Source organism: Ambystoma mexicanum, chromosome 10, assembly GCF_040938575.1.
Source record: "Ambystoma mexicanum isolate Mex_15411 chromosome 10, UKY_AmexF1_1, whole genome shotgun sequence".
NCBI lineage: Eukaryota > Metazoa > Chordata > Amphibia > Caudata > Ambystomatidae > Ambystoma > Ambystoma mexicanum.
The window spans coordinates 932,372,758-932,388,054 of NC_090932.1; the positions used below are offsets into that span (position 1 = coordinate 932,372,758).

A 15,297-nucleotide genomic window follows, 5' to 3' on the forward strand; every position below is an offset into this window, starting at 1 on the left:
GCAATTTTTTTTGCAGCACCACCACAAGGGTGCGGTGCATTGCTATATGTGTTACCAGATTACCAAGGAAAGACAGGCTATTCAGTCAAAAACGATTTTAACATATAAGATGCAAATCTATTTTTACAGTTAAAAGCATACGTGCACATTCAAAAATGCACACTATTTTTTCACCTGAAATGCCTATGGTGTGAGGGACACATTTGAAAATTAATAACTAACATTACTCATAACTAACCTGACTAATGAAACTAAAGTTAACATAATCCACTAATAAAAATGTGTCTCCACTGCAGAATTAGGCCTATTCTGAAAGTGAACTTTTAAACGCACATCCATTTTTTTTTTCTCTGCTGCCCTGTCCACATAATTACAGGAAGCAAAAGAGCTCGAAAGAACAGGAAATCAGTTGGTTACAAAGTATTACTATAAAAATGAGCCATTGTGTAGAGAAGGAGGAGATGGCATGATTGATTCTGATTGGAGCAGCGTCATAGCAAGTATCATGCTAGAGGGAGTGATCAGAGTTTTGCTGGGGGGAGTTTGAGGAGAGAGAAGGACAGTCAAGATTTGGCAGAGCTGGGAGAAGGACCTTTTTCCTGGTTGGAGCATTCCTATCTGCAAAAGCTGAGAATTCCAGGCAATGACCCCGGTTTGAGAAGGAAAGGCGCTCCTTTTCACTGGGGTTAATCTTCAAGGGAGCCACATTCAGAAAGAGAACAGCTAAAGAAAACTTGACTGAACAGATAAGGTAATTACATAAGTGTGGGAGCTGAGTGTGTACGAGAATGTTCAGTCAGAGTAGGAAAGGAGATTCTGGTGCCTTAATCACACGTTAATGTTGCAAATTGTGTTCTGTTCTCCACCATTTTTTTTTCAGTGTATCACAGACAATGCTGTTACTGTGCTATTTTATTTATTTCTGTAAAGAGTGAGATCGTGTTTAAATGCAACTTTTATAATACAGAAAAATATTTGAAAGCAGACGGGTGGTGTATTTTATATTTACCAATACAGTGCTGATGATGAGGGGAGATTTTTAAACAATGCAATTGTCATTTTAAGACAGATGTGTGCATGATCATATTCAGTATGGACAGTTGAGAGTGATTGTTTGTAGCATAGCTCGTTGGAGGTACATGAGCCAACGGGAAGAGGGACTCTCTGAACATAGTTCCCTACCGTATATAAGGTAGTGGAAATTACCACAAAATTACCACATATAACTCTCTGTCGTAAATAAGTCAGTGAGATCGCCCATGGTGGCACACTAACACTAACACTGAAAATGTGGTATTCCTAAAATGTAGGTCTGAGGTCTCTCTAGTGATTACACGAAAAATCTAAGCAAAGATAAGGGATTCTGGACATTGGGGCCACAAATAAAACAAGGGAATTATGCTCACCAAAATACCACCAAGCACGCATACCAACCACGCATACCAAATATGCATGTCTGGGTGCTGAAATAATGCATGTCCACTGTATTATTGTTGCACATGGCCAAATCTGAATACAAGGAGTGATTATTGCTAAGTTATTTTTCGGCGGTAATAAAATACCGTCAGGCCCCAAATCTCCACAAAATACCCTACATATTTATGGTGCGTTGCAGGCCGGGAAAGTGATCATAGAGTACCTACTGGGCGTGGCAAGTGTGTCTCACACTGCCATTTGCACATTAAAGGGAACCCATTTTATAATAGCAGTGTGCCACTAAAAACGAATTTCAGAATGTCACAAAGGGAAACCACATTCTCAGATCTAGTGCAATATTTAGAGGCAAAGTTGTTTACACATGGGAATTGGTCGTCAAATAGCACGTTAGAATGGAGTAACCGCATTCAGGGTGAGGTGCAGAAAGAAAAACTAGACAATATTTTTGCAGAAGGCAGCATAATTCAGGTCTGCCTTACAAGATTATTGAATGCAGCCGATAAAAGTGCAGAGAAAGACTGTTTAATACAGCTATGCGGCAAAATATGGTTTATTTTAAACAAGTCCCTGCGAATGCAAGAGAATGATACTCAGCTAATTAACAGGTTAAAGACTGAATTAGATGGGGCAAGTAAAAATCAGGAAATGTTGAGAGCAGAATTGGATGTATGCCTAAAAGACATGCAATTAAAATGCAGAGACTTTGATACTCAGTTATCCAAAAGCAAGAAACAATTTGAAGATAGTGAGCAAGAATTGGCACACTTAAAAGTCTTAGTGGATCACATTAGGCAGGATAAAGATGAGGTTGTTTCAGAAATGCAGATTTTACAAAAAGAACATTGTGAAAAAGAAGGTGATCTCCAGAGTGCAGATCAAGAAATGATTAAAATGATTCAAGAAAGAGACAAGAGAAATAAAGAGTTCAATGAATGCCAAATGCAAATGTGCGACATGCAGGAGGTGATTAATAAGATGAATGGTGAAAAAAACTATTTGCAAGATGAAGCCAACAGACTCCTTAAAAAGTGTAAGGACTTAGAACAGCAAATGTGCATTCCCAGGTCCCAGGAGAGGTGGCAGGGTACCACATTCAATGGAGTGGAGGTGAATTCTAGCTCTGCCCAAAGAGCTAGTGCTCCAGTGACTGGGCCGGTGACTGAACTTGGTTGCAGCACCCTTGGGGGATTTGATACTCCCATTGGGGGCGGCCACCAATCTCATACACCTGAAAACAGGAGTGAATCACAAAATAGTGCAATTCCATGCATTGCAACAAGTAGCCCCATAAAAATAATGAAATCCATTAAAGCCCTGAACAAACCATTTAAAAAGGGAGGTGAATGCTGCATTGAGGATCACTTAGAAGCGGTGCATGACATTTTTAAAGCACTCCAGATATCTAAGGAACAGTACAGACAATATTTTCATTTAACTTTAGATGCCCCGACGGCCAGCATCATAAGGGGATTAAATGAACAGCAGAATATGACATGGCTGGAGTTTGAAAAATAAATTAGGCGTCATTTTTCTCCTTTTCAGTCATTGCAGGAGGCAAAGAAAGTCGCGTACACAATTACTGCTGGACCTAATATAGCCCCTCGCCAATTTTTACAAGACTTAAAAAGAGAATTTTCTCGCTTTGATGTATCTTTTGACTCAAATTCCAATGAGTTTAAAACTGCATACTTCTATGGGCTACAGAAAGACATCATATCCCAATTGGTCCGTGAATTTGACCGTGACAAGTCCCTTGAATGGATTGTACATCAAAGCACAAAACTATATGAGGTACTCTATTGTCAGGGTAGAGAAAGTGATAAAATGAAAGATACTAGACCTAAATCTAAAGAACCCTCAGCCACAGTAATGGAAATCAGGTCAGCCAAAATGTCCCTTGAGTCTGCTCAAAGCCAAGGTAAAAATAATGTGACACCTGAACAAAGGGGTAATCAACAAAGATCGCCATTTCCTGTACCAATGTTCCAATCACATGATCCTAGTAATCGAGAGAGCTACATCAGCCCTAGGTATTTAGGGGACAGACCCCGGGTAGGATACCGGCCTGATATGGCAGGTATGAACAATAACCAGAGACAAAATCAAGATCAAAGAAATGATGGTCCCTACCAGTCATTGGGGACACATAGCAGATTTGATCCCAGCACCATGATATATGGTAATCAGGACAGGCCCCGATATGTGGATCGATTTACTGATAATGGAAATCAACATAGGGGCCAGTACCCACAATCTGAGAGACAGGACATGAGGCAAAACGTGAACTACAGTCCACGCCAGTACAATGATTCCCCACCAGGGGACTATAATCAAAGGATGGGTGCAACCCGCTCCCCTCCACAAATGAATCAAGAGTTCAGAAACCATCCCAACCGACATCAATCACCTGAGAGGTATCGGAATAGATCCAATCAGGGGGAAAACAACCAATATCGACCTAGGCCACAGAAAGAGGATCCTAGAGAGATGGAAAGGTTCCAGTGCCTTGAGGCCCAAGTGAAAATGTTAGCTGAGCAAATAGGAAAGCTCTATATAGCGCAAAAACAACCTTCCAAAGAGGGGGCTGATGGCCATAGCAATGACCGGGGGGCTTCCGAAAAGTGACTAAGTACTCATGATAACTGCAGTGCCAAAATGACAGATTGCTCTGATATAATTTTGCATAACGACTCTGAGATGCCTAATGGATTAAAAATGAAAGTACCAGTAAATGAAATTGTGACAGAAAGTGCAAATACTTCTAAAAAAGAGGTACGGTTTAACTTAGAGCTAAATAAAACAGTAAAGATTTGCACAAATGAAAAAGAAACATTAGGAATTCCAAAAGAACAAAGGAACAGATTTAAGAAAAATGACTCATGCATGGGGAATACCAGTGAACAGGGAGTAAGTGGGGATGCTATAGCTCCTTCCCTGGGCAAGCAAAACAATGACCAAACACAGACAGAAAAAGGAAATACTCACAAGGAGGGTACAAGTCAATCACCTGAAGAATTCTTTGAGCCACATATTTTTGAAGAGGCTGAAAGGGCTGGTATCACACTAAATGATCACAAATGCACAGAATTAAAAAATGACAAATTGCTGAATGATGTTGTTACACATGTTCAGTTGGAGGATTGTAATGTGGTCTCTGATGTTACCCAGATGGATGGGCGAACAGTGGCCACACTCCAAAAAACCTCTGATCATGGAGAAATGAATAAAATCTCTCGCGCAGAAATGGGTAAAAAGGAGGGAAAAATGTCTTTCCATTTACCAATGTGCTTAGCCAAAAGTGAAAAAGACCTGAGAAAGGTGAGCCCTGAAATCAGTAAGAATTCACATTTCTTATGTGTATTAGAGGAAGTTGAGGACAGATATTATGCGCCCATCACTGTAGAAGAAAAATGCCACACCTTTGCTATGATTGACAATGGCGCACAGGCCACAATTATGTCCAAGGAGCTGGTAAAGAGTATCAATGAAGGGAGACCTCCACAGAGTCAGATCACAGTGAAGGAAAATCAAGGCCCAGTGCATAACTTTAATGGGGAGGAGGCGCCCATCATAGGTGTAACTAAGGTTGACATAAAAATAGGAAAGCACAGAATGAAACAAGAGGTATTGATCACATCTATTTGTGAAATTCCATTTCTATGGGGACAGATTGCCTGAAAAGATTGTCTCCTCTCAGAGATGGGGTGAATGGAGTGCTGTGGTCCTTAACCAAAAAACCATTGAGGTCTAAGAAACTAAAATCACAAAACAGCAATATAAATGAATGTCACACCGTTGCCAAAACAAATGATGCTGTGGAGGTATATCTCCAGAATAGCTGCATACCTAGTGTCACTGTCATATTAATGTGTCAAGATGAAATGCAGAGCGACAATGAAAAACTACCTGTACAAATATACTTGGACCCAAGGAAAAATTGGCAGACTGCCATAGATGAGCACACATTACGTTTTTATCTAAAAGAGAAAACGTGCAAACAGAATATTGCTCCTAAAACAGATTCAGAAAAACACATTACCACTCTGGCAGAAATACACATGGAAGATGAGCAACCATGGGTTCATGTTGGTATAAATGACTATTTTAAAACAATAAAAGCCACTTTAGCGCTTGAACATGAAAGGAGTTTCATTAATGAGAAATTGTTGCAAAAAATAATGGAAAGGGAAGAAATCCCGAGATTTAGGATTAAAAACCAATATGTTTCTGGCTTGGACAGTCCAGACTTTGAAAACCGAATTGCAGGCAGATGCATGCTTAAAATTAGCATTGGGCAGAAAACAATTTACCATAATGTATGGATAGTGAGTGGAGAACAAAATGAATTTTACATGGGAAATGACATCATGCACAGAATGTGTATGGTGTTAGATTTCCTTAATCAAAAAATATGGTCACGCCTAGGTGGTCCGGCACCTGAATTTGAAGACAAAAGAAGGGCTTATCATTGTGCACAACTGGTTCCTTATGCAATCGAATTACAAATGAGGAAAAATACTATTATTCCTGCATTTACAAAACAGTTTGCAATAACACTGAAATGCAAAAATGGACAGCAGATGAAAGGCTCTGATGCATTTGTATGCCTGAATGAATCCATAAAACAGCAAGGCCTGGATTATGAATACATTCCATTGGTAGACATTGGTGAGGGATCTGTAAAAATCATGGTAAATAATAAAGGTTGTCAGGATATTCATTTAGAGGAAAACTCCCCATTAGGAATGGCCATACAAAAATCACATTATACGGCAGATTTAAATAACATGGTGATTGGGAATATTCCTGAAAAATATGTAGATGCCAAGGGCGAGTTGCCAGAACACCTGGACTCTCAGCCCAAAGGAATATTTAAAATTCATTCTGTGTATCCTTATGATTCAAATGAGACAGTGTGCTGCCATCAAGAGGATTGCATAATATTTAATTTAAATGAAAATGAAACAGAAAATCAGCCCATTGAAATGGAAGCTGATATGCCAAAATATTTAAAAGTGGCAGCTTTACAAAAAGACACAGCCACACAGTTAGAGGAAAGCGCCGAGATTCCCTTACCAGAAGATTTTCCAGAATTTTCCAAAATGGTAGAAGAGCAGATCTCCTTAGCGGATGCATGTGAAAGCAATGAAGAGAGGGACAATCTGAGGGAGATATTTATGGAGTTTAAGGATGTATTTGCAAAAGATGCTTATGATTGTGGTTTAACTGATTTACATGTGGCCACACTACCAGAAGGGTGTAGCAGAAATCCAGTGTTTGTGCGCCAGTATAGACTACCGCTGGCATGTTTAGAATCATTGGCAGAGATTATTAAAAATTTGGAATCGCGGGGAATCATCAGGCCCATTCATAGCACATCCAATACACCTATTTTAGGTGTGTTAAAGCCAAATGGTCAATGGCGGCTGTGTGCAGACTTGACAGAGTTAAATAAAAGAGTACCAATATCTAGATGGCCACTGCCATTCATTGATCAGGGCCTAGCTCAGGTACATGGTTCAAATGTATTTACCACATTAGATCTCACCTCTGGATATTAGTGCGTGCCATTGGCAGAGGAGATACAACATTTATTTTCCTTTACATTTGACAGGACTCAATATGCCTGGCTTAGAGCTCCGTTCGGGTACATCAATAGTGGGAGTGAATTTGGCATATTTTTGAGAAAGGCCATGCTGGATGCAGCGGAAAGAGGAACAATAGTTTATGTGGACGATGTCCTGATAAAAAATGAAAGCCTGAAAAGCCATTTTGATGAAATAAGACATGTACTTGGCCAATTGCAGAAAGCAGGCGCCAAAGTATCTTTGCAAAAAGCACAATGGTGCAAGAAAAAAGTGAACTTTCTAGGGCATGAAGTGACTGAACATGGGCTAAATCCACAAAAGAAGAAAATAGAGGCCATACAAAGATTAAAAGATCCTAAAAATGTGAAAGGAGTAAAAAGTTTATTAGGGATGACAGGATATAACAGAAAGTTCATTGAAAATTATGCAGAAATCACTCAACCATTGACTAAACTGCTTAAACTGAATACTCCCTGGAAATGGGAAAAAGGGCAGTCTGATGCAGTGGCTAAATTAAAGGAATGTCTTGTAAAGGCACCATGTTTAGCATACCCCATAAAGGACAGGGATTTCTTTATAGAAATAGGTTTTTCTGAACATTGTTTGTCAGCAGTGTTATCACAAAAACACGATTTGAATCACAAAACCATTGCATATGCAAGTAAGACATTTTCCCAAGCTGAAATGAAATTTAATGAATGTGAAAAGGCCCTATTAACCACTGTGTGGGCGCTACAACATTTCCGCCCCATTGTTCAGGGAGAAAAGGTAATTATTGAAACAAATCATCAACCTTTGCAATTTTTAGAGAGTAAAAGAATTAGATCAGGTAATCTAGCGCAATCCAGAATCACTTCATGGATGCTTGCATTACAAGGTTTTCCCGTAGAAGTGAGATATGGACAAAATAAAAAGAACCCAATTGCTCAAGGGTTAGCTGACTTACATGACTGTGCAGCTGAACAAATACCAAATGAAATGGAAGTAGAAACTAGTTTGCAGGATTTTGAACAATCACCACACAAAGCTTTTGATGAAAAAACGTGCAAGGATTTGCCAACTGTATATGTGGATGGTTGTGCTTTTCACATTGAAAATGACAGTAATAAACAGTTAGTGGCAGGAATAGGAAATGTCTGGTTGAAATGTGAAGGTGTCCCCAGTATAGGGATGAGGATTGGAGATAGGAGCAGTCAGGTGGCGGAATTGGCAGCCATTTATAAAGCAATTGCTACTGCAGTTGATAAAAAGTTCAGTGAAATTGTCCTGGTGACTGATTCTGACTATGCACGGAATAGCTTTGTGGAGTATTTGCCTGGTTGGAAAGCAAGAGGCATGGTTACATATAACAAAAAGCCACTTAAGCATGGAAAAATGATACAAGCCATAGACAAATTGGTGTCAGAGAATGAGTTAACAATATACTGTAGAAAAATTTGTGGGCATTTAAAAACACCAGGAGAGGATAAGGAGGGAAATGATAAGGCAGACCACCTGGCTAAGATTTGGGCTGTGATGGGAGAATTGCTACCTATTGATTATTTAATGGGTGAAATACAAATGGATGCAGTCACACGTTCTAAAGCACCAAAGGAGGTAGATCAACCGGTGGTGCAGTGGAGTCATGACACGCCAGACCAAGATTTGATTGAGGCACAAAAGAATGATCACATTTTGGGAATCTATTATAATCATTTGATAGATCCCGAACAAAATCCTTTAACAGAAAATGACTGTATGGGAAAAGAAGAGTTGAGGGTGCTATTAAAGAACAAAACACGAATTAGATTACAGGATGGACTCATGATTAGAGAGTCCATAACAGGACAAATACAGTGGGTAGTACCCCTTTCATTCAGAGGACTAATGCTACACCATGCACATGATGCCATAACCGCAGGCCATAGAGGTTCACAAAAAACATTAGAAATACTAAAAGATTATGCTTACTGGCCACATATGTCCCAAGATGTGGAATTATATACTAGAGGATGTCTAGTATGCGCCCAATTTAAACCTGCTTCACCAATGCATAGAGCACCATTGATGAAAAGAGGCCTAACTCTCCCATGGTCAGATTTGCAAATAGACTATGTGGGTCCTTTAAAAAGGTCGAGCAGGGGACACCGTTATATTTTGAGTGTGGTATGTTTGATGTCGAAGTGGATTGAATGCATTCCTGCACCAGATTGTAGTGCGCAAATAGCAGCCACATTGCTGGTGAACCATGTGTTCTCAAGGTTTGGGTTGCCACAAAGAATTGAGTCAGACAGAGGAAGTCATTTCACAAGTACTCTAATGAGTAAGGTATGGCAAATACTAGGTGTGAAAAGGAAACTACATATCGCATATCGGGCGGCGTCTTCAGGTACAGTTGAAAGAAGCAATAGGTCTGTTGTGGATATTTTAAAGAAATTTGTGGCAGAAGCAGGTTCCAGCTGGGATTTACGTTTACCGTTGGTTTTGATGGCAATCAGGTCGACTCCTGCCAAAGCAACAGGTGTTAGCCCCCGTGAGGTCTTAACAGGTAGGAAAATGGTGTTACCACAACACCTACTATACAGAACACATGAGCAAACCCTTGTGAGTGCATCCACAGTTCATGAATATATTGATGAACTGAGGAGGCATTTGCAACAGGCATTTGCTTTTGTGCAGAGAAATCTGGAAAGAGCTGCTGACAGTGCAAAATCGTATTATGATAAAAAGACATCAGTAAAGGAATACAGTGTAGGGGATCAGGTATACAAGTTTCATTTTGGAAAAAGTAAACAGTAAAATTCTAAATTTCTAGCAGCCTGGCAGGGGCCATTTCGAATTATAGATAAGGTCTCTCCTGTAGTTTATAAAATTTTGAAAAATGAAGGTGAAACAGCAATAGAGCAGTTTGTCCATGTAAATCAAATCAAACCATGCCATCCCAGACTAAGATTGCCAAGATGAAAGTGTACTCGAATGAACCAAATAACATCGCTGGTCGGGACATATCAGAGGCAGACAAGAGTGCTGACATATGGAGTTCCACGTATTTATTATTTTAATTATTTATTTTAATTTGTTATATTAATTATTTGTTTTGGTTAGTTGTTTTATTTCATTGTTTTAATTGACTTGAAAAATCTAAACTTAGAGTAATGCCACTTCCACTGAGAAGGCAAATGTAGAACATTTTGTAACCTAATGAACTCAGATGAATACTGTATTGATTGCAACTTTTTCATTGATGCACATGAATATTCATTTTATTGGATTGATATATTGTGAAAAGAAGAAAAAGAACAAATTGTTTTTAGGAATTGGCTTGGATCGTAGCCATATTCTAAAAACAAAAGGAGGGTATGTAAGGATATTTGGCGTGTTACAGCACAGAGTACAGCACTACTGCACAGGTAGCAAACAGCACAGAGTACAGCACTACTGCACAGGTAGCAATTTTCTTTGCAGCACCACCACAAGGGTGTGGTGCATTGCTATATGTGTTACCAGATTAACAAGGAAAGACAGGCTATTCAGTCAAAAACGATTTTAACATATAAGATGCAAATCTATTTTTACAGTTAAAAGCACACGTGCACATTCAAAAATGCACAATATTTTTTCACCTGAAATGCCTATGGTGCGAGAGACACATTTGAAAATTAATAACTAACATTACTCATAACTAACCTGACTAATGAAACTAAAGTTAACATAATCCACTAATAAAAATGTGTCTCCACTGCAGAATTAGGCCTATTCTGAAAGTGAACTTTTAAACGCACATCCATTTTATTTTTCTATGCTGCCCTGTCCACATAATTACAGGAAGCAAAAGAGCTCGAAAGAACAGGAAATCAGTTGGTTACAAAGTATTACTATAAAAATGAGCCATTGTGTAGAGAAGGAGGAGATGGCATGATTGATTCTGATTGGAGCAGCGTCATAGCAAGTATCATGCTAGAGGGAGTGATCAGAGTTTTGCTGGGGGGAGTTTGAGGAGAGAGAAGGACAGTCAAGATTTGGCAGAGCTGGGAGAAGGACCTTTTTCCTGGTTGGAGCATTCCTATCTTCAAAAGCTGAGAATTCCAGGCAATGACCCCGGTTTGAGAAGGAAAGGCGCTCCTTTTCACTGGGGTTAATCTTCAAGGGAGCCACATTCAGAAAGAGAACAGCTAAAGAAAACTTGACTGAACAGATAAGGTAATTACATAAGTGTGGGAGCTGAGTGTGTACGAGAATGTTCAGTCAGAGTAGGAAAGGAGATTCCGGTGCCTTAATCACACGTTAATGTTGCAAATTGTGTTCTGTTCTCCGCCATTTTTTTTTCAGTGTATCACAGACAATGCTGTTACTGTGCTATTTTATTTATTTCTGTAAAGAGTGAGATCGTGTTTAAATGCAACTTTTATAATACAGAAAAATATTTGAAAGCAGACGGGTGGTGTATTTTATATTTACCAATACAGTGCTGATGATGAGGGGAGATTTTTAAACAATGCAATTGTCATTTTAAGACAGATGTGTGCATGATCATATTCAGTATGGACAGTTGAGAGTGATTGTTTGTAGCATAGCTCGTTGGAGGTACATGAGCCAACGGGAAGAGGGACTCTCTGAACATAGTTCCCTACCGTATATAAGGTAGTGGAAATTACCACAAAATTACCACATATAGCTCTCTGTCGTAAATAAGTCAGTGAGATCGCCCATGGTGGCACACTAACACTAACACTGAAAATGTGGTATTCCTAAAATGTAGGTCTGAGGTCTCTCTAGTGATTACACGAAAAATCTAAGCAAAGATAAGGGATTCTGGACATTGGGGCCACAAATAAAACAAGGGAATTATGCTCACCAAAATACCACCAACCACGCATACCAACCACGCATACCAAATATGCATGTCTGGGTGCTGAAATAATGCATGTCCACTGTATTATTGTTGCACATGGCCAAATCTGAATACAAGGAGTGATTATTGCTAAGTTATTTTTCGGCGGTAATAAAATACCGTCAGGCCCCAAATCTCCACAAAATACCCTACAGGCCCTTAGAGTGACAGGGTTTGAATCCACGGGTTCTCCCGTCAATCTATGTGTGTCCCTCATGTCTGGCTCCCATGAAGGTCTAATTGTTTTTCTTACCAAAATGTGGAGAGAGGTGTATGGTATAATTTTAATGTTAGAAGATTGAATGTTTCTCACTCTTGTTTTCTTAACTATTGTTATCCTACTGCGGCTTATCCAGTGGGATGGCTATCCTGCATACGTGTAATGATACAATAAATACAAAAAATAACAAAGAATTGCGGTACAAGTGCTGACTGAAGGTTGCCATGAATGTGCTGGTTAAATGTATATTATAACATCTACATCAGGTGTGTATTACGAATGGTATGTATAACCACATGTGGCTGTTCAACAATCTAAAACACCATACAACACAGGTGGAAATAGGGGGATTCAAAGGAGTACTTTCGCATGAACAAAAAGAAGACAACCACATCAAGTCTATGATCCAAATGACATGGATCAGAGTCAGGAAAACAAACTAACAGCAACTGATCAAATGTTTGAAACAGATATCCCAACCATGTCACTTGTGAAATCATATTTTTGATCTGGATTGGTGAATATTTTACCTAGAAATGTGCTTTGCCGACGAACTGCAAACCACTCTCATTTTGCCTTAAATGTCATACATCAAAAAAATACATTATTTATCATAAAATAATTGATTATTTAAAATATACTGTTGTTTTTAAACAAAATTACAGATTGTTAGACAATCAAAAAAGTTATCAACAAATTGATTATTTAAAATAAACAAATTTGTAACAATACAAATGACTCTTTAAGAAAATCTATATTATGTAAAATAACTGCATGAATTCACAAAACAAGAATCACTTAGTTAATCATAATCAAATGGAAAATATGCTCTAATTTCCACTAAGGAGAAATAAAACATCTTCTAGCTTTTCATCCTGATGTGCTACTTCTGATAACACGAGAAAAGCAACATTTGATTTCATTTTCTTTGTCAGCTACATGACTAAATATCTGTGGGTGCTGAGCCAATAACTGGAGCATTCTGTTGCAATGGCAGTCTACAATGTTACCAATGAAAGGTTGCAAAAGCGCTCAAGCAATTTTGGATCAGAAGCTCCAGAAAACATGTTCAAGCTCAGGGGTGAATGGCTGTCTCGTGGCACCCTAGTAATGAGTGTATCTAACTGTTCCAACATGAATCTGAAGACTGATTAGTCAATACATCCACAGAACCCTCTAACCATTACATTATGATACAAAACGTATGAACCAAGGAGAAGGCAATCCCCTGACCTCCTTTGACTTCTGATATATGATATCATGGGTCATCATTTAGCAAAACATCTGCTATAGCAAAAAAAGGAAACTGGGGGTATTTCTTAGGTACATTAAAGAAATGACAAGATATATGTTGAATTAATCCACCATCCAAATCAGATATGGTGTAACACCTACACTGATGCCTAACAGATTCCCTTGTGACACAAATGTTTGCTTCATCTGTATTCACACAAATTTAGGAAAGTATACCATGACAATATCCATTGGTATCAAATATGTCACATGTTTATGTATTGGTACATAACAGTGTTTTGCCAATCATTCCTATGATTCAAAACTGTTTGTTATCCTGTCACGCCCACAATATATAAAAACAACTTTCCACACCCACGCACATTTCTGAAACCCTAGGATGTAGCTTGTAATCTAGGTTGCTGGGTTTAACCACATTTGCCATTTGAAATGGTGGATGTGTGTGTGTTTATAGCCTTATAGACTGAGGGAGGGGTCTTTACGGTGGAATAATAACCTGTCACCAATGTATGGCCTGAGACAAAACTAAAGGCCAACATTTGGGGAAGCTTCATTTTCACAAGCAATATTGACCCCTCCCAAGGTCTAAAAGGCTATTAGCACATGGTTGTAGTAGTAATACATGTTTTGGAGATTTCGTGGAGAAGTGAAAAATTGTGCTTTAAGAGTGAGTAAAGTAAACAGACAAATGAGTTAGTAAATTAAATGTGGTATTATTTTGCAGCATTTAAATATCAGTAGCTGCTCCCGACGTAACATTCGTCATTCTAGCATGTTTTAAAGGTCAATATCGGTTGGTAATTCATAGGATCACTACTGTCCCCCTTCTGAAATATCAGAATTACCACTGATCGCTCCCAGGAAGGGGGTGTAGGTCCCTGTGACTTATTAATGGTCATTGAAAAAACTAAATGTATCAGATTAAAATGAGAGGTATGCGCGGTATAGATCAATATCTAAGTTCCATCGATCACACAGGCCTCTATGATGTACCTTTGTAGACGTGTAACTGTCAAACTTGTTCCTTTGCAGAGTCTCTGCGATGGCATAAGATTGCGTAGTAGCATACTTACAGCACCTACTTTCAGTTTTAGCTCTTGAGGAGGCATTCGTCATACGGCATTCTGCGCTTTAGAGACTGAAACGTTGAGCCGGTAATTAACTGTTCATTGACAACAGATCTGCCGTGCCCTGTGTGAAGAGAAGTGGGGATGGGAAGAAGAAACTTGACATTTTTCCAAAGATGAAGGTGACCGCATATAACCGTGCTCAGTCTCTTTGTTGAAATGATAGCTGTTGCTGAAGTGGGTGCACTTTGCCATTTGGACAGCAGAGGGCAACCTAACACTGATAAATTGCATACTTATGTTGACATGATCGCTGTTGTTGAAGTGGGTGCACTTTGCCATTTGGACAGCGGAGGGCAACCTAACACTGAGAAATTACCTCAGATGAGTACTGAAACATAACTAAGCATTTTATATACATAGTTTGCCTTCATGAGTTATGCATTATAATCGCACCTAAGTTTAACTGGAACGGATTTAACATGAGCATGCATAAGGTGTCATGTAAAAGTAAACAGTTTCTCTATAAGAAAGAGAGAGCATTTTCCAATGTTTTATCACTCTTTCGAGTGTTAAATAGCATGTGGCTGCACAAGATCCTGCCAGAAAGTAAGTGCCTGTTGAAACAGAATGTTCACAATACAGTCCATACCATTTGTTATTGACTGTACTCTAATCATTTTGATTGGTTGAGAGGAGTTCAAAGACAATTTCTAATATGAATTACATTACTGCAATATACATTAGGGCTTGATAGGACATTCTGAGACCTGTTTATATTTCATTCTTGTATGGACAGCACAGGGTGGATTGTTGACAAATTGTTAAACAATGTAATTATGTTATCTTCTTACCTTTATG

At 38.9% G+C, this 15,297-nt stretch overlaps 1 long non-coding RNA gene across 1 annotated transcript in view; it reads right to left on the reverse strand.

Annotated features, from left to right (window-relative positions):
• The window catches only part of LOC138493256 (uncharacterized), a 227,259-nt gene that overhangs the window by 54,282 nt on the left and 157,680 nt on the right, over positions 1-15,297 (reverse strand). Inside the window, exon 2 of the long non-coding RNA XR_011276332.1 lies at positions 14,443-14,560. This is a non-coding gene — a long non-coding RNA (uncharacterized lncRNA). The remainder of the gene's footprint in view (positions 1-14,442; positions 14,561-15,297) is intronic.